Source organism: Triturus cristatus, chromosome 7, assembly GCF_964204655.1.
Source record: "Triturus cristatus chromosome 7, aTriCri1.1, whole genome shotgun sequence".
Classification (NCBI taxonomy): Eukaryota; Metazoa; Chordata; class Amphibia; order Caudata; family Salamandridae; genus Triturus; species Triturus cristatus.
In genome coordinates, this window is record NC_140590.1 from 1,617,912,329 (window position 1) to 1,617,940,169 (window position 27,841).

Consider the following 27,841-nt stretch of genomic DNA (forward strand, 5'->3'; position numbering starts at 1 on the left):
TACATTTCCATCCTACTCCTGTACACCACTGCAACAGACTGGGGAGTGCGTATATGCTTTGGAATAAAAAGGAGATGTGAAACCTAGCAATGACAAAAGGAAGTTCTTTTTATGGCAAATAATGTCAATCATATCCTGTATTCAGAAAGCCAGAGAAAATTGTATACATGTGTTTTAGGATAAATTATCTTGCCATAAGAAGTTCTTGGGAGCTGAAGGAGAGACCCAGAGAGAGAGAGAGAGAGAAGATGCATTAAACCCTATATTGACTCTAGTTTCACTTTTGTTTATTACTGAAAAGGTTGACTTCTTCATGAAAGCCAGCAGACAATTGACTCTGGAGTCTGGAAAGATCTCGGAGGCCATAGACATAGCAGAGTGGGTCTAAAGTGAGCCCAACAGGAAGGCAGAGCTCTGTGGGACCTACAACATAATACTCAATTAATGTAACTTCTCTAGATAGACTGCAGTATCGCGTTTCTGCTCGCTCTGTCATCATGAAAGTAAACCACACAAGTTCTACCACAAATCTACAGTGCACTGAGCATTTGTTTTCGTGCTGACCAGTAACCTACTTTGAAATGGTCCTGCTTGGCATTGAGTTCGGAAACCTGTTACCACATTTCCCGAGTTGAGTTCCTGTGGTTAGCTAGTGATGCACAATTGTGTTTCAGACACAGATCTCTGATAAAAAGTCTGGTTTTGGTCCTTTATTGGTTGTGCTGAAGTGTGATAGATGATCTGATTAGGAACTTGGTTGATTTAAGACAGATATCAGCAAAATGCTATCACAGTTGGCTAGAAGGAAAACTAAGTTGGCTAAGCAAGCTTTTCCAGACCTACCAGCACCCCTGCAGGACACCACAGGAAGTGTGGATAAAATGCTGCTACAAAAGTTGAACTTTCTGTTGCACCATCACTGACTGCCCTGTTGTCATTTGGAGAGCCTGTTCCTATTTTGAAACAATCGTCCCATCCCTAAATTAAATCGTGCTACCAAAACTGAAGGTGTTTGATGGGCAGATCTCAGTGAAGAGCTATTTTATGCCCCTTCTTTGTCCCAGAGAGGCGGTACAGAGGAAATTGCGCCACAGCTTCATAAGAGGAAGATGGAATCCTGAGATCAGGAAAGTGATTCAGCTTGAAAGTGTTACAATATTAGACCAGTTCACACCATCTTGTGACTTCAGAAAACAATTGAAGGCAATTTAACATTCATAAGATTTGTTTGCTTTATGTATTTTGCGCTTTCAAACGTTCTGGTCCAGTTGTGTGTGTAAAACGTTAATTTTTATCGTTGGGTATTTTTCTTTTTAGTTTTTATAACTACTTGTGCTGTGCTTTTTAAAATTCTTTGGTTGTGTGTGAAAGCTGCTCCGTTGACAGCATGTCAATGAGTTCTGCAGGTTATCGTGTCATTGTGCTGCATTGTTTTTCGTCTGTTGGCATATTGCATTGTGAATCTATTCGGAGGCGGTTTATGTTATCGTCATCCCAATGTCAAAAGTAAAGCCTGTTACTTACAGTGCCACAAAATGACAAAGCTGTAGTTGCAAGTATTGTGTAACAACAAGTGATCTGTTAAGCTTCATTTGGACATTTATTACACTTCCTGTGCTATCTCTATTGTATGTCTGGTGTTAGCAGAGAGCACGTCTTATCTACCTTTGTCAGTGGAAGGTATTTCTGTAGGGGGCCTTTGTTTTGTGCTTTTTGTACTTGGCTCACCAAGGTTAGAGAAGTCAAGTAGTCAACACTTACACAAGGAGGCGGTAGGTGTCAGAAACTCAGATACAATGTGACACAGTAGATTACACTTAAACTCAATAATCAGCTAGAACTATATGTACAAATAAGAATATGATAGTTATTCACTTGTAAGTAAAACGAGCAGTCAAATATGATACACAAAAATAGAAGGCGCTGCATCCTTTCAGTGCCAGGATCTTATCCAAACCTTTTTCTAGCCCTTAATCTTTCCAGGCGATTTTTTTTATTTTTATGACTGGGCTATCCTATTGGTTTGTGCTTGAGGCGTCGCTGGGTTAATGAAGGACTTATTGGGTGTTTTCCAACACTGTTTATAGGAGCCCTTTAATTGACCATTTCAAGTCACTGGAACAGGTTACTGAAAGAAATGGTAAATTGTAGCAATCTTACTATGATATGTGTGACTCTGTTTCAGTGGCCTAGGCTCTGCCCTGGCTGCAAGACTGGACAGCTCAGCGGACTGACACCCTAACTGCTGAGTTTCCAGCAGCAAAATTACTGAGAAGTTCCGCAACCCAAAACCACAACGTCAAAACAATATTCCTACCAAATGCAGTCAGTGGTGCTGTTCTAGGTTCCTTCACTGTCTGTTTCCAAGCCAATAGTCTGATGTGATAGTGGGGACAGAAGTCAGTGGATCACTTATGAAGTCCTCAAGGTACCTAATGTATACTGAAACCACTAGTTGCAGTACAATAATTTCAGTTACCGGAAGCACCCATTGGCAAAGGGTATGCTTCACATCGTTCACTGAGATCTGAACATTAGGGTTAAGGATGGACCGTGACTACAATAATATCTAAGAAACCATAAGAGTCAGAGGTGGTTCAGGTGTTCAAGACCTCCTGGTCTCAGTAAGACTGGAAAAGGGGCTAATATGAGGCACCCTAAAGGGAAGGCAACAACAGTGAAGGTTGACCAGTTAACTTCATGGAAAAAAGCATAATTTACAGCTGCTCAACTTGGACAGTGCTTCTTCTGTCTCTTTGCTTCTTCAGATCACCCAAGATCTTATCTCTTGGGTCCTATTGGTTCCTTGAGGTATCTTCCAAGCTGAGTAGCTAGGCAGATGGGCCTTGTGCAGATTTTCCCAGGATCAACACCGCTTTTCTGTTTGCAGTAGTAAACCAGCAGCTCACTTTTCAGGACAGGTCAGGCCAAGATGCAAAGTTTCTTACAAGAGATCGGTAGGAGAACTGCAGCCTGGTTGAGGGTCTGGTCCCGGTAGTGCATTTGCACTTGTCTGGGGCACACAGTCCACTGGATGTACCAACACAGGAGTCAAGGGGATCAGTATTTATTCTACATTGGTGCCTGGGGCAGGAAATCTAGTTTGTCTTTGTGCAGTTCAGGAGAGAGATATTTTCCTCGTTGTCTCTTGGCTTTCACAGGCATCAAGAACAGAAATTCCCAGGTCAAACCATTTTGTACTGGTTAGGGTACAAATGAAGACTTCCTTCAGACGGAGTTTGGAAAAGGAAGAGTTTCATTAAAGCGGGGCAAATGCTCTGTAAATAAAGAAAAGGGACTTGAAAGCTTCCTGAACTCAAAGGATGAGATTGGATTTGTGAAGCACAAGGATGTGCAGGATATTATGCCCAGTATGGGAAAAACATGGCCTACAGACCACTATCTTCTACATCCATGTGCAATGTCCCAATTGACACCACTATTCACTCTTGTACTTTGAAACCCACTCTCCCCCAGCATGCATACACTATCTCCCAAACAAGGTAGGCAAGGGATTGACTAAAGTCAGCCTACTTGGATGTACCTTTACTAAGGAGAGTTGGAAGACCGCCTCTTCAGAGGGGTCCAGGGAAAAAAAGGAATGCCTCTAGACTAGCATCATGCTGGTCCCATAGTCCGGCTCCCCGCCACAGTCCATCTCTGCGTAGATTGGGGTTGGTGGCAGGAGCCATTGTCACTCAGATTGGGTTGTCACGTTGGGCAACCTTATGTCAGCGAAGCTAGTAGCTTCTGATGGGTCACCGACAAACAAATGTCATGCAACTCTAGTATGCTTGCATGTTGTCGATTTCAACGAAGGAAAAACTTTGAGGATGCTAGGACAAAACATTCAGGGCAGTGACACTCAGCTTCTCCAAGCAACGCAGAGGACCTTCCTCCCAACACTAGCATGGGGGAATCCTCTGTGGTCCAGCCAAAAAAAAGAAATTATGAAGCACAATTGTAATCGTTTGTTAATTTAATATCTTTTTTTAAATTTTCAAAATGTATGTTGTCAGTTCTCTTTGTGTAACTTTTCTAGAAGGACCTGTGGAAAAAACCTAATTTATATACATTTTAAAAAGGCTCACAGGGTGGAGACATTATTCCTTTTAGACTGCAGGGCTACATTGAATTTCACCCGTCCCTTCCTTTTTAGGTCGAGGACTACCGGTCTGCCGAAGGCAGAACCGGAAGTCGAGATTTAATGTTTCCTAGAGTGGCTCCTTAGCCCGCCTCTCTTTTTGCCTCTCCTCCATTGGCTGGCTTCCTAAACGGAGGCCCGCCATTGGAGGAGAGAGCCGTCCCTCCAAATAGGCTCCGTCTTTTTCAGATTCGGGGGCGTGTTCCTTGCTGTTCTTTCCACTTTTTAGCCACGCCCTTTTAGAACAGCAGGAACACGCCCCCGAATCCGAAAAAGTTTCGGAGCTTCCATCCGCCATTTTTTTGCTGTCCTCCGGCCGTGAGGATCTTCTTGCTGTTGTGCGTATAGGTAAGGCATTTTGCCTGTTTGTTCGTCCTTGCTCTTTTTTTTTCCATTCGCCTTTAGCAAAGTCAGCCGTGTGTTCTCCACTCGCCCCTCCCTTCACTTTCCGCCTCCGGCCATTCAATACCAGTCCTTCAGTGTCCAAGCGCGCACTCCTCGCCCTGCCTCCATTCACCTCTTTTTCTTTCCGACTCTAGTCTCACCCCAGGACGCTTCCTTCTCGCCGTTCCCTTTCATGCCTTTACCTTCTTTCCTTTCATGTCTTTACTTTCCACTCGCCCCTCCCTTCACTTTCCGCCTCCGGCCATTCATTACCAGTCCTTCAGTGTCCAAGCGCGCACTCCTCGCCCTGCCTCCATTCACCTCTTTTTCTTTCCGACTCTAGTCTCACCCCAGGACGCTTCCTTCTCGCCGTTCCCTTTCATGCCTTTACCTTCTTTCCTTTCATGTCTTTACTTTCTTCATGCCCCTCTAGTTTTCTTTCCTTCTTTACCCCTCCTTTCACGCTGTCGTCGTCTCCCGATCTTTCCATCTCTCCTTCGTTCTCTTCCTTCAGCTCCCCCTCGCCCGCTCACTAGTGTTTCTCGCCGCTTTCCGTTTTCCGGTCTGAGGACTCCAATTCTATGGGAAGGTGAGGGTCCGCCGATAGAAGCAGGCAATGAGGGTTTGAGAACAGCGAAGAGCCTCCGAGGGCCTGAAATCGCCGATCCCAGGGGAGAGTCTGAGGTTCCAACCGGGAAAATGCACGCGTCCCTCAGTGGGCGGAATTTAGGATCAGCCAATTTCAACCATTGTCTGATAATGTAATCGTATTAAAGCAACACAGATTACAACTCTGTGACAGAGGCAGCGCCATGAAAGGTGCAGCACCTGGGCAGGTGGCGAAGCGCTGCTCGGCGCGGGGAACGGGACAAGTAATGAACCCTCTTCACACTCACCTGGGGGGAGGGGAGGTCTGCCTACCTATACTCGGAGCTCTTAGTGGGTTGAAAAAACGGGGGGGATGGTGAGTCTCAAAGGGGTGTAACCTATGTGATAAAGTGCGCAGTTTAAACATGTAAGCTAAAAATCTCAGCTGCCTGACAAGAATTTCGCTGCCTCTTTTTGTGTAACTCTTTATTGCTTAATTACTTACAATCATTACAAACAAGCGTCGACGTTGCAGCATGAAAAGCATTGAGATAAATTTGCATATAACATATTAAAACCGGACATTTAAAACCTAAAGTGAGTCAGCCTGCCTGCTCACCTATGGTGTTGCTAAGCGCGCTAGGGCTATGTGCGCTATATGCAAGAGACAGTTGGCCATACTGTACCGTACCGCTCCTCGAAGGGAGAGGCTTTCTAAAGTGCCACATGCCGGTCGTTAAATATTTAATAAACGTTACGTGGATGTATGATATGCAATATTTTAAACAGATCAGTAAAAACCACAGAGAATGCCGCCCTAGTCACGTATGATTTAATAAGCGTGCGGTGCGTGCTAAGAGTAGAATGCACTGGTACGCGAAATAGGGCCATATGTCACAGTGCCTCTTTCTGTAATTGCATCCAGATGTATAATAGAACAGGCGTGCACTTGAACCGGCCTGCACATATTAAAACAAGCCCAGACTGTTGGCTTTATCAATGGTTGTTAGCTGCAGAAGATGACTGAGCAACAACAATGACTTTGTGGTAACTTATTGTGAACGTGCTTCAGTTCTGTATTTATGAAACTGTGAAATAACTATACCACGTGATTAGAAACGTTATATCAAATTCTTTGTAATATACTTGTATTTATTGACGCTTGAAAAAATGTATCGCAGCTGATACTTGGCGGCAGCTGCCCGTGCAGCAGTTTTATCACTGCAGACCTGCTACATTTAGAGTCTGAGCTCTGCCCTTCACCCCTCCTGCCCGGCGGCGGAGCCCCACTGCCCGCACTTTCAGGCAACGAGCAGGTGATGAATCATGAATGTATCTTATGATCAGCTCAGCTACTTCGAGGCTGTATGCACCACAAAGGAGTACCTCCAAAGGTAGTGGCCACAAGTGAAGATCTTTTTTTCACGTCCACGGTGAGGGGGTCACATCACTCTATGCTTGTATATCACTACCTTGCAACATCCCTCTCCCTCACTACCTCACTCTCACTACCTCACTCTCTCACTACCTCACTACCTCACTCTTTCACTACCTCACTCTCTATCTACCTCACTCTCTATCTCACTACCTCACTCTCTATCTACCTCACTCTCTCTCACTACCTCACTCTCTTTCAATACCTCACTCTTTCTCTATCTCACTACCTCACTCTCTCTCTGCTAATTCAATAGGTATCACATATGCAAAAAAAAAGCTAATGACAATGCCATTTATTTAGCGATACAAAAATGATAAAAAAATAATGAGCAATACCAATAGCTCTACCTATAATATTGCCGAGACCATTGCATTGTAAATGCTTGTTTAGGTCCTGGCATTAGCAGCGTGCATGCGGTGCTCTCGCCATGCGACGGCTTCTTGGAATCGATACGATTCCAGAACTCGTGTCTCAGCTCCGCCTGCAATTTTTATTGGCGTGCGTCGTTTGTCGTCATGGATTATGGTAAACGTAGTGTGATGATTGCACCAGAGGCATTTAAGTCCCTCCTGGTTGCCACCCTGTCCTCTTTTGGCCCCTCCCACCGGGATTGGATCCTTTACTGGTGGCGTAACATGGCGGGTTTCATAATGACTGTCGGCAGTTTTTTCTTATCATTCTTTCTGTGTGGGCTGTGCGTTAGGTACCATTGAAATGCTCCCTCTCTCTCTCTTCTTTGTTGTTTAGTATTACTGGTATGTATCACGTTTATTAAAGGAGCTGCTCCTCTTGCAAGCTCTTAAACACTCCCGCGGCACTCAAAGGAGCCGCTCCTCCTGCAAGCTCTTAAACACTCCCGTGGCACGCAGGGGCCGCCATAGCCGTTCCTGTGTATGTCAGACGCGAGTGTCCCACTCTACCCAGTTTAACCAAACAGGCTTCCCGAGGCTGTGGTTGCCGGATTGCGCTTCAACGTTCGTCCTGATAACTACTGGTCCCCACGCGGCGTTCTAGACGCTTCACGACCCTGCTGCTTCTCCTGTTGTGGACAGCTTCAGCGGCTATGCCACGTCCATTATTATGATGGATCACAATCGCCTCCTCTTGATACAGCCGACCTATCCGTGGCTTGCTGTTGCATCTGCACAGTAAAACTGCCTTGTGTACTCTTTTCTGTAGCCATATTAGAACAAGCATCGGTAGCTGTCCGAAAACCTCTTATGTCATGAACGGACGAGTGGAAATGTGGCGACGCGGAGCAATAATGATAGCGACACAACTTTATTTGTTTCTACCATATACCATTCCTACCGCACCTTTCTTTTTTTCCTATACTACGTCCGCACCAATAACAGAGCTGGCTGCTGTTATGATCAGCTGCCTAAAATGGCTTCAATCTGCTGGCAACAATGGCTCAGGTGCTTTCACTTTTAATTTTCAGCCCTCCTTCATCACAGTATGGCGGACGCTTCAGGAGGCTGCGCACCTTTCTGTTTTTTTGGCATGGCGCCTGCAGCTAGACTAGAGCAGGCTGCCTACAATAGCTTCCCGGCTGCCAGCAATGGAACAAGCGTTTTCACTTTACAGCTGCTTGGGGAGGTTGCATACGCCCGCAGCAAAAACGGAGCAGGCTGCCAAAAATGGCTTCTGCCAACGATGAAACGCTTTAACTTTTAATTTCCAGACCCTCGTAGCAAGTGAGCTGGCGCCACTCCGCCCACTTTTAGTGCACACCCTTTATTAGGTCTCGGGACCATCCGGTCGGCAGACCGGAAGTCCGGAGATTTAATGTCATTGAGAAGAGGGGCTTGCACCCGCCCCTCTTCTGCCCTGTTCTCCATTGGCTGGCCTCTTAAATGCTGGCCAGCCACTGGAGAAGAGGTCCAGTCACTCCGTTGAAGCCCCGTCTTTTTCGGATCGGGGGGCGTGTTTTTTCGTTGCTTTTCGCAGGGTGTGTTTTTCTCTCCTCCAGCCAATGGCAAGAGGAGAGAAAAAGAAACACGCCCCCGAATCCGAAACCGAGGCTGCGTTTCTCCGAGGCAGTTCTTCTCTGCCTCGGAGAAAGGCGGTGGTGTCCCGGCGTTGCTCCCTTACCTTCAATTATGCTTGATGTGCCTGCACTGGACATCTCTATTTAAGCAGTTAAAAACAGCAGTGCCTGACTCTGCCTTTCATCATTCTGAGGTCACTGCCACGAGTGCCATTGGAAGTGGGCATTCACAGCACCCATCACTCAAGCACTTGCACCTCATTGGGTTTGTGCTGTCCAGTTGTCCGGTATCAGAGTGCGATGCTGGGTTTTAGCAGGCTGTAGTGTCTGGGCCGAGAGCGCAGGCAGCGCCCACACACACAGCAGAAGGCGCTGCGGAAGTCGCAGGTCTCTGCCTGACCCCTGAAGGCCGGCCGTGTTTACTTTGCAGTTACACGAAGTTGCTGTTTTCCTTCAAGTGGTGACTGGCTGTGAACAGCCCTCTCTGCGTGTTCAGCATCCATTCGTGCATGTTTTGGGGAGGCGGGCTGCGGGCTGGAGGCGTGGGCTGCGTGCTTGTTGCTGGCAGTCATGCAAGCTGTCAGTGTGAAGTTGTTAGGTGGCCGAGTGGGTTGGGGTGTGCTGTGGAGATCTGTTTGCACAGTACAGGCCGCGGTTGCCAATCCTGGTGGGCTGTCGTCCACATGAGGTTGAGGCTGCGGTAGTCTTGACTTGGGTGGGACTACATTTCCAAGGCAGTCCGGGCTGTTGATGAAAGAGTTAATGTAAAAGACGGCTCTTCGAATTAACGTTTACACGGACGCAGTGAAAACAGTCAATAGTGCCCTGTTTATGGAATAACGTCATATTACAAACGCTTAGTGGCACCGTACCATAAAACATAAGATGCGCATTACAGGGAACACTCCCACTGTAGCGCACAATGTGAACAGATTTGCTTCTCGGCACACTGCGGAAACGCTTACTATAACACCCTGTGTCTGTTGAGAGCGCTGGACCCGTCCTTGTGGTATTCAAGCCCTGCACTCATTAAACAAATGCGGTTCTCTTTATATTCACAACGAAGTGACATACAAATTGGGAAGAACCTGCCAGGACTCAAATATCTCACTTGAAACAGGCGCTCCACCGACTCAGCTATCTCGTCGGCGTAGCGTCAATGTCGCCATGCGTGCGTGGTGTGTGCAGCGTCACAGCAAGCTCTCCGGGACACGGACTGAGTCCCCATATAACACTGACCCCTCAACAACCCCGTCGACACCTCCAGTCTGCGTTAACCATACGCTCGGCCTGCCGACCTTTGTTTTGTCCGTGGTCAGAGGTTAAAGATTAGAAGCTCCCCTATCCTTCTACTGTACCCGGCGCCAATAAAAGGACAAAAGCACAGCTCACACAGAGAACAAGCATTTACAATGCAACGGTCTCAGCATTGTTAAAGTTAGAGCTATTGGCATTGCTCATGACAATACCGTTTCTTTAAATGTTTTAAAAACAAAAACATAAACAAAAATAATGTCATGCGCAATGCCAATAGCTCTAACTTTACCAATGCCGAGACCATTGCATTGTAAATGCTTGTTTTACATCCAAGAGGTCTTGCTGCAGCTACGCAGAGCAGGGAAGATTCTTAGGTAAGTGCCCTTGCTGCTCTTGTTGACTTTCACAGTGCTTGTTTTTAAAAGCTCCTGTGCTCCAGTTTCAAATTAAACAGCTACAATAGGTACTTTAAAAAGTTGGATTAATATAATGAAAACCTACATCTTTTACTTGTTTTAAACGATGGTTTACAGATATTGTCACAGTGAACAGATCAACATTCGTGTTTACCAATGCTTGTTTTTAATTTGTTAACCGAGCACACATCCCATAACTGCTTCGTCACAATTTGGCTTTATAAGAGTGTAATAAAGGTGCGGGCGGATGTGATACTTAGCTGAATGTGTTGCTGACGATAGGAAGAGAAAGCAAGGGACCTTTTGGGGAGTGGCAAAAACAAATTTCGGACAAAAAACATGCCTTAATTAGGTCAAACACTGTTATACATACTGCGGGATTTTTGGTTGCAGGCGAACAATGAAGTCAACGTGTGTAAGGAGAAGTGCTGCATTGTAGGGTGCACTACAAAAAACCGTGATTCAGTGGCTGCTGTAAAACACAATCAACACATCAATTGTGGTTTTGTTGTTGATTTTTGTGATTCGGTGAGCATGGCTGTTTAAAGTGGCGAGAGGACTGAACACCTTGATACGTGCACATAAAACGCTCGTGCACACAAGGCATCCTGTGCCGCAAAAAAGAAATGTTAATGTGCTGGGCAACTGAAGTGGTTTTTAGGTCGAGCCCGTAACAGCGCTTGTGCTGTTCTGGCGAAGACTTCATGTAAGGGCTTTTAAAAACTCACCTAACCATGGCACACGCTCGTGCGTGTGCTTTTTGTTTTGTCCCACGCTATTGGCCTTTGCGTGCGTCTTTTTAACAAAGACAGCACACAATTTGCCAATGGCGGGCTCATTGCTCCGCCCATGGCCTATTGGCTGTGGTTACCCGCATGGGCGCCATGTGTTTTGAATTATCGTGCACAGATGCGTTGCCATAATTCAAAACACATGTCTCGGTGTGGCGCGTGCGCCCACGGGCTTGTTTGGGTTGGAGTTTACCTTGAATCCTGCTCCTCGTGGATAACAAATCGTTGTACGGCTTTCACCAAATGTCCTCCTTGTTGCTCATTACTGCGAAACGAGCAATGTGCATTTCAAGATTACGCTTCGGCTTCTGTGTAACCAGTTTGTGCTTTTAATACCAAATGGAAAGGGCTGGAAATCCGGTTGACCAGTTACACATGGTTTCTACTGCATTCAAAATCTGCATTTTTTATACGGTATCCGGGGCTTGTTATATATTAAAATAGGACTATTCCCCATACTTAATTTTTATGTCAGTACGAAACAAATGCGTCTGTTTTGGATGAAGAACAACGAGCGGGCACAGGAGTTCAGTTTGACCCTTTTCTGAAACGGTCTAGGCGCCGGCAGAACTCTTAAGTAACCAGCACCCTATCCATTTAACGAATGCGCCGAGCTTGTTTGTCTCTGAAAAACATTGTAATGTTTGAGCGTGTTACGCCACTACTTTGAGCAAACAAGCATACAGCTGTTTCTTGGCTCTGAGAAGCTCTTGGGAGCGCGCACGCATGTCTGGGGCTAGATAAAGACCTTGTATAGACTAGCTCGTGTTTTAAATGCAACATTCTACAGTTGATATAGCAGCTGTGAGGTTTGTAACATGACTTCTTGCACCAAATCTTAAACGAGAAGTGCTGAACTGTTCACGCTTATCGGATATGGCCTGGTACTACCTATACCCCCTCCTCCATTGTTCAGCCCCACAGAATATCAGGGACACGGGTTTAGTTGGAAAAGGGGGTCGTAGATAAACCCCGGCCGTATTTATTAACAAAATTATTCAAGCATTAAATATTAATTTTTCAAAACCAATCTTTACGCAGACAATCATATTATTGACATTTGATTACATTGATACGTACAGATATCAGATGGCTAACCTTAACATCACTCTAATACAAGTTATTTCCTATCCGAAACTAAGCATACATCATTCATAATCATAATGGCAATCATTTTCTGCGTATCCATGTTTGAGCCTACGGCAAGGTCAAAAACTGGTGTCAGATCCTTATCCCTTAAAACCCGCCCTCCAGCCTGAGTGCGCATGCGCAGAGGGCCCGTTCACCGTGAGGGTACTTCTCACCCCCCCCTCCTAGTTACCCCCGTACGCCCTGTATCCTCTCTCCATCGGGGGCCCTTGCAGTTCTGCGCCCTTTACTGGCGCCATTGTGCACATGCGGGATGGCCAACAGGCTAGGAAAAGCGTAACTCCCCCCTCCCCCGCACCCATACAGCCACGACGGCTGTAACTGCCCCTGGAGAGTTCTAGGAGTGGACTCCCTTGGCCAACCCCATTCAAGGAATGGCGCCGCCTCCTAAGGACCTTAAATTTACTGCTCACCAATCATGACCTTACCGCATGACCACGGAAATGCACTAAAATACGACAATTTTTTCCCTAAAAGGGAAAAACAAGATATTTTATACCTTACAACCTGGAAAACAATAAGACAAGCACACGTACATAACACAACCTTTGCTCTAGGGGATGGTGGGTGGGCAAATATTAACCGAAGACCTCCTAAGGAGGACACACAATAAGGCTGGGGAGCGCGGAAGGCAACAGAGGAAGATTCCTCTGCTCCCCAGCCTTTTATTCGTGGCGAGTGCTCGCCCCTCAAGAAGGGCGGGCCCTGGCGACTTCCATGACCCGAAAGTGAAACTTTCACTTCCGGGCCATGTCTCACTGTGGGCTCATTGGAGGGCGAGTCCGTCGCGTCACCAGGGGCGCGACAGGCCCGCCTCCGATGTCGTCGGGGCCGGCAGGACCGCCATATCATCGGCAGGTCCGATGCCGGCCCGCCTTGCTATTCGTGTACTCCCCCTTGTTGTCTTGTGAACTGAAGCGCTGTTTTGCACCTGGAAGTGATACTGCCGGTTCCTTTACTCCTTTGAATGAATTCTGGCTGATTCATCGAAGGTCCAGGGAGCAGCACAATTTGAAGAATCCCTAAGAAACAGTCTGTTGTACGCTGGTAAGAGACAAAACAACCTTCATATGTTGCTCACGGAGTCGCACGCATTATCACTTCTGATACTAACAGTTGCATTACTTCTATAACTGTGGTTGCGCTGTACCCCTCGCCGCCCGGCTTTGAGGCCAATATCTGCCGCCTCTTAGTTTTACAGTTGTCTTTCTGTTTGTTACCGCAGGGGTTGCAGCTAAAACAGGGTGTTCGAGGCATATGAGCTGCAGATCACACACTGAGGATAAGATCGCCATCTGGTGTTGGGCTCGGATGATTGCAGGTTGTTGTTGTCTTCGGAAGAAGCCTTTGGTCACGAGGTTGGTGACTCCTCCCCTGGACAACAGTGCGCATGGGCATCCACTCCATCGTCAGATTGTTTTTTTCCGCCATTGGATTCGGATGAACTTTTTTCCGCTCCAGCAGAAAACTTCCAGCAATCGATTTAACTCTTTAATCTTCATTCCATCGACGTCGAAATCAACTCGGACCGGTTCCAGAAGCGGCTGATGGACAGGACACCCTTCAAAAAATGCCCCCAGTGTGGAGCGAAGTTCCCCCACAGTGACCACCACGAGGTTTGTAACCACTGCCTGTCGCCGGAACACAACGAATCGACCTGTCCAGCTTGTGCCGCTTTCCGTTCGAAGAAGACCCTCCGGGACCGAAAAGCTCGACGCCATATTATGGCCAAACCAGCTCCAGAACCGGAGGACATCTTTGCTCAAGATGTTCCTGAAGATGACACCGAAGATCTCGAGATCGTGTCCGAGGCCGACGATTCCGATGACCTCATCACTCCAGGGCAGCGTGTGAGTACCACCCCCCCTGCCCCTGCCCCATCCAAAAAGACAGTGGTCAAGACTCCGCCAGCTGGGCCCAGTCGCGACCAGAAATCCTCTTCAGAAGCCCCGCCCTCGGGCCCGGCTCCGAAGACATCTAAGCCTGTAGGTGGCTCGGGCTCGAGCAAACCTCATGTGATTGTGCCTTTAACACCCTCGGCGCTGAAAAAACCACTGTCGGCACCGAAACAGGCTTCAAGACCGAAATCTCCTTCGGCACCGAAACGTTCCTCGGCACCGAAGTCTCCACCGGCGCCGAAACGTTCTTCGACATCGATGCCTAAAAGTCCCTCGGCACCGAAGCCATCGGCACCGAAACATACATCGGCACCGAAAACTCCATCGGCTCCGAAAACTCCATCGGAACCGAAACATCCTTCGGCACCGAAAACTTCATCGGCACCGAAAACTACGTCCACACCGAAAAAAGCTCATAAAGACCCGAAACGGCCGTCGCCGCCACCACCTTCGGAGCCACATGAACTTTTTCGCCCAGATCCTACTCAAAAGCGGATCTACATCAATCCCGACACTGGACATGTGACTGCCGTCCCATATAAGAAACGGAAGCTGGACATCACACCTCCTCCAGCTCCCATACGGAAAAAGGACTGTGCCACTTCACCACTTCGTCCTTCCTCTCCTGTATTACCTCCTAACCCGTCCCCCCCCCCTCCTCCTCCTCCTCCTTCTCCTCTACCCTTACCTTTACCGTCTCCCTATCATTCACCTCCTCCACAGGATGATAATGATGACTTGGGGGGAGGGGCGGACCCTGATTTATTTAATGATCCTGTTGATCCACACGACCCTTTTACATTTCCAGGCACAGCACCAGTAGACGACTGGTCTTATCCAATGCCTGACATGCCTGACCCCACTACCTACCCCTCCAAGCCCTCCCCTCCCGATGACCATTTGGGGTTTGGCCAACTAATAAATAGGGCAGCAACATTCCATGGTGTCACTATGCACACAGACCCCCTTGAAGAGGACTTTCTCCTCGATACTTTTGAGCAGTCACAAAAAACTGTTCACATACTGCCCATGATTAAAGGGGTTATAAAGCATGCCACTGAGGTCTTTAAAGACCCTGTTCGAGCGAGGGTTCTCAACCCCCGCATCGAAAAAAAGTACCGACCAGCCCCGCAGGACCCTGCATACATTAAAGCCCAGCTCCCTTTAGACTCCTTGGTCGTATCAAATGCCAGGAAGCGCGTTAACTCACAGACAACTGGAGAAACGCCTCCCCCGGACAATGAGTCTAAGCTCTTAGAGGCCTCAGGCAAACGAGTCGCCGCACAGGCGGCGAACCACTGGCGTATTGCCAATACCCAGGCCCTGTTAGCCCGGTATGATAGGGCGCATTATGACCAACTTGAGGACCTTATGCAACATCTGCCTGATCCCTTTAAATCCCTGGCCGCTGACCTCATTCAAGAAGGCAAGTTAATATCTAATGCCTCCATTAAATGCGCCTTAGATGCGGCAGACACTGCTTCTCGGGCGGTCAATACTAGCGTCTTACTCAGACGACATGCCTGGCTCCGTATTTCCGGTTTTAAACCAGAGGTTCAAACCGCAATTCTAGCTCAACCTTTCAACCAAGAGCAGTTATTTGGCCCTGCAGTGGACACTGCATTAGAAAAAATGAAAAAGGATAATGAGACTACCAAGTCTATGGGAGCACTGCAGTCTCCTCAAAACCGGGGTTCCTTTCGTCGCTCCTTTTATAGAGGAGGCTCCAAAAACACGGCAACTGAGACCACGTCCACCTTTAAAAATTCTGGACAAACATCCCCTAACAGAGGATATTTCCGGGGAGGTTATAGGGGAAACAATAACAAGGGTCGAGGGTGGGGCAACAACAACAACACCCGCACCTCCCCAGCCACCAAACAGTGACTTGCCACCACTCCCCCCAGACCATTCCACTCCGGTTGGGGGGCGACTCCAACAATTCCTACCTGTCTGGACTTCCATCACCACAGACAGATGGGTAAGACAAATTATCCAGTCTGGCTACTGCCTAGAACTCAAACAATCCCCCCCAAACATACCACCCAAACAACGTCCAATGTCCTCACATCATCTCTCTCTCCTCAAACAAGAAGTTCAATCCCTGTTACAAAAACATGCGATAGAACCAGTCCCTCTTCAACATCAGGGAACAGGGGTGTATTCTCTATACTTCCTCATTCCCAAAAAGGACAAAACATTACGGCCCATACTGGATCTCAGACTGCTAAACCAGTATATACATTCAGATCATTTTCATATGACCACCCTCCAACAAGTCCTCTCACTGTTACAACAGGGAGACTTCCTTGCCACATTGGACCTCAAGGACGCGTACTTTCACATCCCTATGCATCCCGCTCACAGAAAATATCTACCATTTGTGGTAGATGGGCAACACTATCAATTTACAGTTCTCCCATTCGGAGTAACAACAGCACCCAGAGTGTTCACCAAGTGCTTAGCAGTCGTGGCAGCGCACCTCAGAAGACAACAGATCCATGTCTTCCCCTATCTGGACGATTGGCTCATAAAAGCCGATACTCACCAAAAATGCGTTCTCCACACTCATCGCATGATTCAAACTCTCCACAATTTGGGATTCACTATCAACTACCCCAAATCCCATCTACAACCTTCCCACTTACATCAGTATCTAGGAGCAACCATAGATACATCCAAAGCCATTGCTTATCCCAGCACTGCCAGGATAGCCAGTATACAAAATCTCATCTCTCAATTTCAAACTCATCCATCTCTTCCAGCAAGAGTGTTCATGCAGCTCCTAGGCATGATGGCGTCATGCATCTCCATAGTCCCACACCACGACTTCAAATGCGTCCCTTACAGGAATGTCTAGCACAACAGTGGAACCAAGCTCACGGACAACTTACCGATCTGGTGTTGGTGGACAGTCGCTCACTTCGCTCACTGAAATGGTGGAATACCATCAACCTGTCCAAAGGGCGACCGTTCTTAGAGCCTCTTCCACAAGTTGTGCTAACTACCGACGCATCTCTCACAGGGTGGGGAGCCCACCTCCTTCACCATACCGCTCAGGGCAGATGGACCAGTCAACAGAAACTGCTCCACATCAACCACCTGGAACTCTTAGCAGTGTTCCTAGCACTCAAATCCTTTCAGGTTCACCTAAAGAACAAAACTGTCCTCATACGCACAGACAACATGACGACAATGTATTATATACAGAAACAGGGAGGGACACATTCTCTCCAACTGTCCCAACTGGCACAGCAAATCTGGAGATGGGCAATTCCACAAAACATCTACCTGTTAGCAGAACATCTCCCAGGGATCCACAATCAAGTGGCCGACCTCCTAAGTCGCCACACGCAGCAGATCCACGAATGGGAATTACACCCCAAGGTTCTACTCCCCTTCTTCCAAAAATGGGGACAACCAGACATAGACCTGTTCGCCACTCCCGAAAACACAAAATGCCCAACCTTCGCCGCCAGGTTTCCACACCCACAGTCGAAGGGCAATGCCCTATGGATGAACTGGTCAGGCAGATTTGCGTACGCTTTTCCGCCTCTCCCACTAGTTCCATTTGTGGTACGCAAACTGAAACAACAATCGCTAATACTAGTAGCTCCCACTTGGGCACGTCAACCGTGGTTCACCACACTTCTGGAACTATCTTTAGTTCCACATCAAAGGCTACGTCTCTCCCCGGATCTATTAACCGAGAACCATGGAGAAATCAGACACCCAGATCCTCAAACACTGAACCTAGCGATCTGGCTCTTGAAGTCTTAGAGTTCGGATACCTCAATCTCCCTCCAGACTGTATGAATATCATAAAGGAAGCTAGACGACCTACTACTAGGGTGTGTTATGCCGCAAAATGGAAACTATTTGCCATCTACTGGGCTAATAATGACATACATCCATTGGATGCTTCCATCCAAAACATCATTTGCTATCTACTACACTTGCAAAGATGCAATCTAGCGCATTCCTCTATACGTTTACACCTCGCAGCCTTGGCAGCCTACTTGCAAAATAGGCAACACCTGTCCCTTTTTAAGGTACCAGCCATCAAAGCGTTTATGGAAGGTCTCAAAATAATTCTTCCCCCAAGATTGCCACCTGCCCCAGTGTGGAATCTCAATGTGGTTCTAACAAGACTTATGGGACCCCCATTTGAACCTATGCACAAATGTGAATTACAATTCCTAACATGGAAGGTAGCTTTCCTTATCGCAATCACTTCCCTACGCAGAGTAAGTGAAATACAAGCCCTTACACTAGAGGAACCTTTCTTACAACTACACCGTAACAAAGTGGTTCTTAGGACAAACCCTAAATTTCTTCCAAAAGTGATTTCCCCTTTCCACCTTAACCAATCAGTAGAGCTACCAGTCTTTTTCCCAAACCCAGACTCCGTAGCTGAAAGGGCCCTACATACCTTAGATGTCAAAAGAGCCTTGCTTTATTACATCGACAGGACAAAACCTTTTCGGAAGACGAAACAACTCTTTGTTGCTTTCGCACCACCACATAAAGGCAATCCAATCTCCAAATCCGGTATAGCCCGGTGGATAGTTAAATGCATCCAAATATGCTACCTAAAGGCTAAACGTACACTTACAGTTCCCCCTAGGGCGCACTCCACGCGTAAAATAGGGGCTTCTATGGCCTTCTTAGGTAACATTCCCTTAGAAGACATTTGCAAGGCAGCCACATGGTCTACCACGCATACCTTCACTAAACACTACTGTGTTGACGTGCAGGCCAAACAACAGGCCTCAGTGGGCCAGGCTGTCCTAAAAACTTTATTTCAAGCTGCTGCAACGGATACAGGCGACCACCGCTAAGGGGAAGCACTGCTGTATAATCTATCCTCAGTGTGTGATCTGCAGCTCATATGCCTCGAACGGAATATGCTACTTACCAGTATGCATCTGTTCTTGGCATGTAGAGCTGCAGAGTCACACACGCCCGCCCGCCTCCCCGGGACCTGTATCTGTTCCAGCATCCGTCTTACTTAGACATTACACATGGACATCCTTTCTTTCATTCCTATACACTCCATCTTTTCCCATCATGGCGAAAAAACAATCTGACGATGGAGTGGATGCCCATGCGCACTGTTGTCCAGGGGAGGAGTCACCAACCTCGTGACCAAAGGCTTCTTCCGAAGACAACAACAACCTGCAATCATCCGAGCCCAACACCAGATGGCGATCTTATTCTCAGTGTGTGACTCAGCAGCTCTACATGCCAAGAACAGATGCATACTGGTAAGTAGCATATTCCTTCCGTGTCCCCTTCCCTTCCCTCCTCTCTATTTCCCACGTGGGAGAATGCATGCTGACTCCTGACCCCCTCCCCCCCCCCTCTTGTGTTGAAATACTTCCATTTCTTTTTGAAAAGCCATATGTAAACTCATGCTTTTAATTGCAATTGGACGTAATACATGCAGTAGGAAGTTATACCCAACGTTCAGTGCTATTTATGCATTGGTGAGTGGCCCAAATGCAATTTATGTACTTGTGAGATAGTCTATTAGATGTTGGTGCAAAAGTGCATTGGCGCTAGTATAATCTTTAATATCTGGGATGTCTGGTAATATTGCACCACGAGAAATGCAATCTATAAACCCTTCCAGAATCGAGCAAGGTGGCACAATCATATCTCACCGTCCCCTCACCAGTGATATAAACTGCTTTTATAACAAAAAGGTCAATTTTATTTCATTTAAACCACAAAAATAGTACATTGAAACAGTGATAAAATAACTGATTATTACCAAAATTGCAGAGGATTACTATTACTCCCTGAGGTTGCTTCATTCACCGTCTGTGTAAATGCCATTTAGCAATTTGCAAATTACGTCTTCTTGATCCAAATGCAGTAAGTGGGCTGTGTACTTTGACTTCCTATAACTAGTAGAACAAGCATTGGCATAGCCAATAGGTCTCGCATTTGGGACCTTATAAATGTTTAGCCATGCAACAGTTGTTGCACCAAGGATATTGTGCTGGATAACTAAACACTTATAAGGTCCCAAATGCGAGACCCATTGGCTATGCCAATGCTTGTTGCAGTTGTAAAGGGCTTATCGTGGTTTATGTGGCTTCACGTAATATTATACAGAATACATGCTCAATGTGTGAGAAAACATTAAAATAATTGTTGCTGATTTACATTTAAACTGCATTTGTCTTTGATTGGCAGTTGTTGTCATTTTAATCAGCTTATGTGAAACGCGCCCCTCTCCCCCTTTCTATAACCACACTTCATTCTTTATTAGTGTTTTTTCTCCCTGATACCTACTCTTGGTGTTTCCGTATGATTTGTTAGGCACCATCTCTTATAGTCTTGCATTTTAAGACCTTGTTTATCAAAGGAACACATGAAAACCAAATGCACAAATGAAACATTGCAATTTTTTTTCCTCTCTCAGACCACTGTAATGTAAGTTCATAAATTGAATTTATTCTGTAAAATGCACACACAGCAGTTTTACAAACAATTTTTGGATAATTAATCATTTATTCGAATAACTCCAAATAGCAAACACCAGTTTTATTATTTACATCAGTCCTGCTTACTTGAAAGATAATAGTCCATTAACTGTCTTCTATATATAAACTAGCATTAAAAATGCACTAGGTCTCACCTTTCATTAAGTTAAAGCCATTTGCTTTGCTATACAATACCATTAGCAAAGCAAATGGCTTTAACTTAATCAAAGGCGAGACCTATTGCATTTTCAATGCTTGTTTACCACTTGTCTTTAACAATTAATAATGTCTGCTTTTTATAAATAAACAAATGGCTAAATGCTGTTGCGATGTGCTTGGGTGTTGCTTCAAGGTCCATTGCCATACGCATTATAGACTTTCCTTAGTACTTTGGCCAGGCTGAAAAGTTTATGTTCATTGCATGGGCGCGGTGCATTGTAGACTACAATGGGTGTGTTGTAACTGTATGTGCCATAAAAATACCTTGTGACTGCAAATGATGCCTAAGGTTGTTTGCTCCTGTGAGCAACAGGAACAGCCACAAGTGTGAAGGACTCGCTTGTAATATTTCTCTAAAACTACTTATCAGCTGTGCATCTCCACAAATCAAGGGTTGTCATTGACACACAAGCCTTACGTTATTGTTACATCTGGTATTAGATTTGTCACAGCAACGTGTGGTTAGAAACCTGTAAAACAATTCAGGTAGTAGCAATGTAGTTCTTCACATTAAAGGATGTAGTGTGAGAGAGGGTCGTAAAGCTGGCTTGAATGTGGTAACCTAGAGTCACAAGTATCTCAATTTAGGAATGCTGGTGCAGCCTTATAAAAAGCTGAAGCTATTGTCTGAAAATAGAGCTGGGCTTCCACTGTTATGTCATGGTTTTTCAGATGGCATGGTAAGAGCCAATATCTGTGCTCCTTGTCTTGTTGTGATAAAAAGCTGCCATCTTCTTGTTTGGTGATATCAGGTTGTGGAACCATAATTTACCATTAATTCCATTGTTGGATATCATGTTGGATACCAAGAAGGATGAGATTATCTATGTTTGTAATAAAATGGAGGATAGCTTTTAGTACTCAGCAATCAGTGGATTGAATGGCTGTGTGTTTAAATCTTGTAAGAAGCGATGAAAGATAGTGGAAGTATGGGGGGTCATCTGGTGCGCAATACTACAAACTTAAAATTACTGCGTTATATAGTACTTCATGATCTTTAATATATGCTTAAAAATATTTTTATAGGGCTGTGGCTCAAACGCCCAGTGTCCTAGTTATGGTATGGAAGATGTCGATTTAATGTGATGTGTGCCAGGCGCTTTATGGATTTCGAAATGCATATTTCAGGAGCATAGCATTTTTACTTGGATCCAGCTTATTCTGTTTCTCAGTATTTTTGTTGAGTCTTTCCTAGGACCTGTCCTCTTGAGGCAAATAGAGGTTTTTTGAATACCATACTTATTACTTGATTTTGTGTTGTTAAGGGAAGCTAGGTAGCGATCCCCCCCACTATCGGTTTCGGTGGAATAGTTTTATGGATTTGTGTGTCATGGAGGTATCTAATTAAAAAAGTGGTGCTATCTCACGTAAGATGAAACAGATTTGGGGACCTCTTGGGACCTTGTAGAATAGATGCGTGTGACAAAATGTATCTTTTTAATATTTATTAACTATTTATTAGTATGTCTGGTCAATCATCACTTGTATTTATTTTCTATTTATTATATTCTTTGATATGATTTGAACAGTACCTATAAGTAGCCGTATGTAATTATTCTTTTTTTACCTTAATGCTTCCCCAAACAAACAATAAAAAGGATGAGGTAAGGCAAAGTCTCACGTTCTGATTCAAGTTTCTGAATTTGGCAGCATAGCTTGTAATTCAGTTTTAGAATTTGGAGAGTTGGATCCCCACCATAGACGCAAGGACAAATTGCAAAAGACTTGTGAAGTAGTTAAGGGAAGCTGGGACTCTGCTTGATGGAAATGTTTTTACATGGTGTGTTCCGGCAGGTAAGACACCATTCCCTCACACATGACTTCCAACACTTGCATGGGATCTAAATCCAGTGCTAGGTACATCATTGCTTATGGTTACCAAAATTCAAGCTTTAGCGATTCAAGACTTATTCATACAAATAAATATATGGCCTTGTTGAGAACACATCCCAAATTTATTCCTAAAGTAGTGCCTGTATGCCCTGCAAAGAAAGTCATCCAAAACTGGTACCAGAAACATCCTTGTTGACATCTAGTGCCAGGAGGGTCCTTCCTTATTACATTGAGAAGGCAAAGAGATTTAGATTTGGATGTGTAGTTGTATTCCGCTTCCTAAAATTCTTTTTTTGGTCTGATAGTGGTTTCCCATAGAATCTTGGTGCCTTTTACCATTTGAGGTAAACATTGATCAATGGTAAGATCGTCTGCTGCCACTATATTTCATTGAACTTTATTTTGTTCAAAGGTGATTTATATTAGAAAGTGGCCTCCAAGATTAGAGTAGCCTAGTGTATTGTTAGCTTTGGATGATATTGGATTGTTCAGCTCAGTTCTCGATCTGTGTAGGACATTATGTGCAAGGGTAAGTATGCATCGAAAGACGTTGCAGTTTGTTTCTCTTTCACTGGGTCTACAGTTGTCTATTGCTGAGCATCAGGTAGTGGTTATGTTTTGATGTGGTTCTGATGCGAGTCAAATATAAATTACAGCTACTGTGGTAAAACTGCATTCCCATTGTTCTATCCCTCCCCAACCACCAAACAAACCAGATGAAAATTTGAGTTTACTGTAGGTATTGAGTGTAGTGAAACTGGTTCCCTTGGTAAATGTGGATTTCTCAGAGGCCATTCAGGATATTCCCTGGAATTCCACATAGTTATGCCGACAGAGGTTGGAATGAGGGGCTACATGGCTTTGGGCCATCTTGTGTGAATGTTCATGCCAGGGGTTGTATAAAGCGATTTGTTGATGTAGTGCATTAGTGCTCCATGTCGAGTATTGCATTATGGAGTGGGAACTTTATTCAGTTGTTTTGTTTATTGTCCTGCAGAATACTACAAATGAGGCAGAGAAGCCATTTGACATGTAAGAAAGCTGCAACACTAACTTTCAATAGGAACATGACATTGTCAGGTATATCCTAGGCAGCATCATGGTTGACAGTACACATCTTTAGTAGGAATTATTATCAATATTTAAGTAAATTGCTTTTAGTTAATTAAAACCTTTACATTCACAGAAAAAGATATTGGACACACAGTACGTATTTAAAAAACAGATATTGCACTTCAATTCGATTATAGGGAGAGCATGCATAAATTACCTTTAAAATGAACCACTTATCGCTCTCCAGATATTGGTAAAATGCGTTGCGGGGTGCTAAAGTGCCTGAGCTTGAGAGTGCTATATGGAACCAAAAACAGGGTGTTACATTAATTATGCATCCTTACTCATGTAAGAGTCAGACACCTTTCAATTGGTCATAGTTCTTACATCCTACCAGTGCCTGCTTATGGTGAAAAACTTAAATCCTTTATTCTGGCTTCATAGATGTTCAGAAACCTCACAAACCGTATATATAAACAAATATTTTCTAGGTTTAGTGCGACAGTTAGGGTTTGTCGACCGGTTCAGACAGTTGCTTGAATAAATAACTTCTGTAGCATGGTTCTATATGCAGTTAACATGACCGGACAGATACAAAGTATGTGTAGTATAGTCTCTCTTATGCAGAACCACCCAGCGCACAAATGATGGCTTATGAGGTTTTTAGCCAAACAGGCGTTTTGTCCAGCATTAGTTAAACACCGTAATGGCAACACAAACACCTGTTTTTAATGTAGATTGAGAAACCTATGTCAAAGTAAATGTGACGTTTTAAACTTTTATAATTATAATTAAGTTGCCTGGCGTGGGATCGTTCAGCAAGGATCACGTTGTCTTCATGGACAGGCTTCTAGCCGCTTTGTTTACAAGCCCTTTGAAATCGTTAACAGACATTGAGTTTTCCAGAGGTAACTGTAGAGATTCATCCAGAGAATGTCTGAAGGGTGACTCTGCACACATAGTGCTAATGTCTAGCCAAGTGTGATAGGCCAGAGAATTGAATTCAGTCGATCTGAATCTCTGGCACATCTTTCGAAATGAGCACTTTGTGTGCCAGATTTGTTTTGTAAAACCAAACTCAAGTTCCATTTGGGCCTGAGGTGCAGTTTGGTAATTTGACTCTTGTTCTGCAGGCCTTTGCAGTTAATGTATCCAAAAGCTTACCTACCTTTCCTCTTGTTATCTCACAGCCATTTGTGATGGTCGGAAGTAGCTTTGCCTTCATTACATTGAATAGTGGGCCAAGTATTGGACCCCGTAAGGCTCTAAAATCCTGAGGTCAAGGAGGCTTCCTTCGATTTCATCCCCTCTGCATGAGGAGCAGAGATGCCTCTGGAATAGATTATCACATCAAGATATTTATAATGTTACACTTGTGAGGCGGTATCTGTTGATGTACTATGAACTAGAGGTTTGGCTTTCTTACTGATTTTCTTTGTCTTGGTTTTTACCAAGTTGTTCCACAGTGTAAAAATGTAGAGCTGATTGAGGAGTCTCTGCAGTCCAACACTTGTCTTGTTCATTAGGAACAAATCATCGGCATACAGTATGGTTGATAACAAAAAAAACTACCTTTAAATGGATAACTAGTTTGTCATGTCTGAGAATGTATAGGTTAAAAAGCAATGGGGCGAGAACACACCAGCGCTTCAGACCTGAGGCTGTGTAAATTTCCCACGAGTTTACTTTCTCACCCATTTGTACTCATAACCATATATCAGTGTATACAAGCTGTATAGCTCTTGAGCACTTCGATTGATGTCCCAGAGGTGGTTAATTTCTGCCACAGATGTTTCCGAGGTACACAGTTAAATGCCACCTTAAAATCGACAAAGCAAGTAAACAATGTTGTTTTTGAGCAAAAAGTGCTTTCCATGCACATACGGTGGAGAGATTTAAAAGGATACCTGAGCATGGATAGAACCCTGTTTGATTCAACGGAATTAATTATAGGTTTGCTGTCCAAGCTTGAAGCTCCTGCAGAATGAGGCTAGCATAATACCTGGTCTCTATGTCCAGGAGGGTGATCACTCGGTATTTGTCCGGATTACTTCAGTCACCACCCTTAAAGTTGTGATGTATCATTGATCCCGTCCATTAATCTGGGATATATTGTATTGCCCTCACCGGGTTGTACAGCTTAGATAGATTTGTTGCCCAAAATGCAGAACTAGCTTTAAATAGTGCTTGTGGCAGGCTTTTTAGTCTTGGTGCCCCTTCAGCTGTGGTTTTCTTCAGTATTGCTTCTAGTCTGTTGTTTCTTTGACTATCAGTGCTTTTAAGATGTCCCTTATGGTCTAGGGCCTCGGTCTTGACGTGCTGCTGTTAGATTCCTGACTTATGTTCTTGTCCTTGTGTGACAGAATCTGTCACAGGGACGCCTTTATTGATGTCATCCACTGAGAAATGCTTTTGTCTCTCTGATGTGAGGCTGGTGGACCAGGGACAGGACGTGCCAGCATTGTTTAATAAACAAAGTTTTTCTGGTGGCAGTCTAATGGAATAGTATTTTCTCAAGTAGCTTGCCCAAGTGTCTTTGTTATTATTTGCATTAAGTGCTTTAGTAGGGCACCTGCCTATCTCACTGATCATCTTCTGAAATGTTTTGAGGTTTTTTGTTTACAGGAGTGAAGAAGTTTTGCCCAATAATGGTCATTGTGATCTCTGTTAGCCTTCCATTCTGCTTTGTTTGAAACCTGGCACATTTCACTGACCCTGGTCTGTTGCTCCTTGTAGGTTTAGTCAATTTTTAATTGTCAATGTTCTTTTTTTTTTTTAGACACCTCTTTAGGCCGTTGAGATGTTTTTTTCTATCCACAGAGTTTTAAAAAAAAATCTGTCATTTGTTGAGAGGAAAAGTTCTTTCTCACGTGATAGGTGGTGAGCAATCTCTCAGAAAACCATTCCCTCATTGTTATGTAAATTTAGTTTTTTTTTCTTTCAGCAGTTCATACAGTTTGTTAATATTTCATTTTGTATCTAGTCTTGCCATTTTAACAGCTTTATCTGAGGTTGCATCTGAAAGGAAGTTGTTTGAAGTTGTGTGTGATTGCACATTGGCTCTCAATTCACTAATTTGTGGGTAATGATCACTCTCTTTGCAATGTTCTATCCTGAAATTTGAAGTATAGTTAAAGAGAATGAGGGACGTTATTGATAAATCCATTGTGGTGGTGGACTTCGAGGTCATGTGTCCACGCAGGAGGATTATCGCCCTTGAAGCAGCTGTTTAATATTTTAGAAAGTTTGCCAATCTAAGTCCTCGTCTGTCCCTTCGTCTCACCTTAGGATACATCTGTACTGGTATGCTCCATGCTAAATCTTGTGAAATTATATTTTCATCATGATCTTGATGATAGAAAAGGTTTAGGTTGAAATTTCCTGACATCATGTTCTGTTTTTAGTTCCATAATAATTGACTCCAATTTATTTTTTCTCCTGTTGCTGACTTTTCCCTGAAAGTGAGATTGATGTATATTTTTAATACTATTAGTGGATTTTTTTCTACCATGAGCCCAGTCTTCTACTTTTATAGCCTGAATCCATTTCTCTGGAATTTTTGCTTCAACCTTCACATTTATATTCGCCAAGATGTATATTGCAAGACCCTCCTTGGGCAGCCCGATGGGGCGAGATTTAAAAGCATCGTTATAATACTCCAAGTAGCCCAACAAAGGGATCAAGTGCTTGGACCTGGTCTCCTGGAGAATAATAATTTGAAATTTCTTAAAACAACAGTCCAACTTCAATGTCCGTTATCTTGTGCTGGATTCCGGATATGTTCCATGAACAAATATTCAGAATGGCTGAGGTTTTGTTCATTGGCTTTAGAATAAATTATGGGTATTGTTGTCTGGGTCAAGTCCTCAGTTCATGATATCTCACCACCTTCTAGAGTCATGGGATGCCAAGTCCAGTCCAGGGTACCTAGGTTGTTTCTGAGTGGGTTGTTCCGAGTGCCTCCCAAGCACAGAGTGTCCTTATTTAGTTTGTTGCTTTCGTGCTTTCTTTGACATGTGATTTCCTTTCCGATAGGGAATGTCTTTAAATAGACAAAGGCGTTTGTTTAGTTAAAATGGATTGCTTAATATCCATAGTCAATTTCTTATGAATGGTAATTTGGGTTCTCTAGAAAACTTTGTCCACTGTATGAGTTGATACAGCTGTGATGGGCGATAATCGGAAAA

General features: G+C 44.7%; 1 protein-coding gene across 3 annotated transcripts in view; it reads left to right on the forward strand.

The window, feature by feature from the left end:
- The window catches only part of RBCK1 (RANBP2-type and C3HC4-type zinc finger containing 1), a 152,137-nt gene that overhangs the window by 14,912 nt on the left and 109,384 nt on the right, over positions 1-27,841 (forward strand). The window lies entirely within an intron of this gene.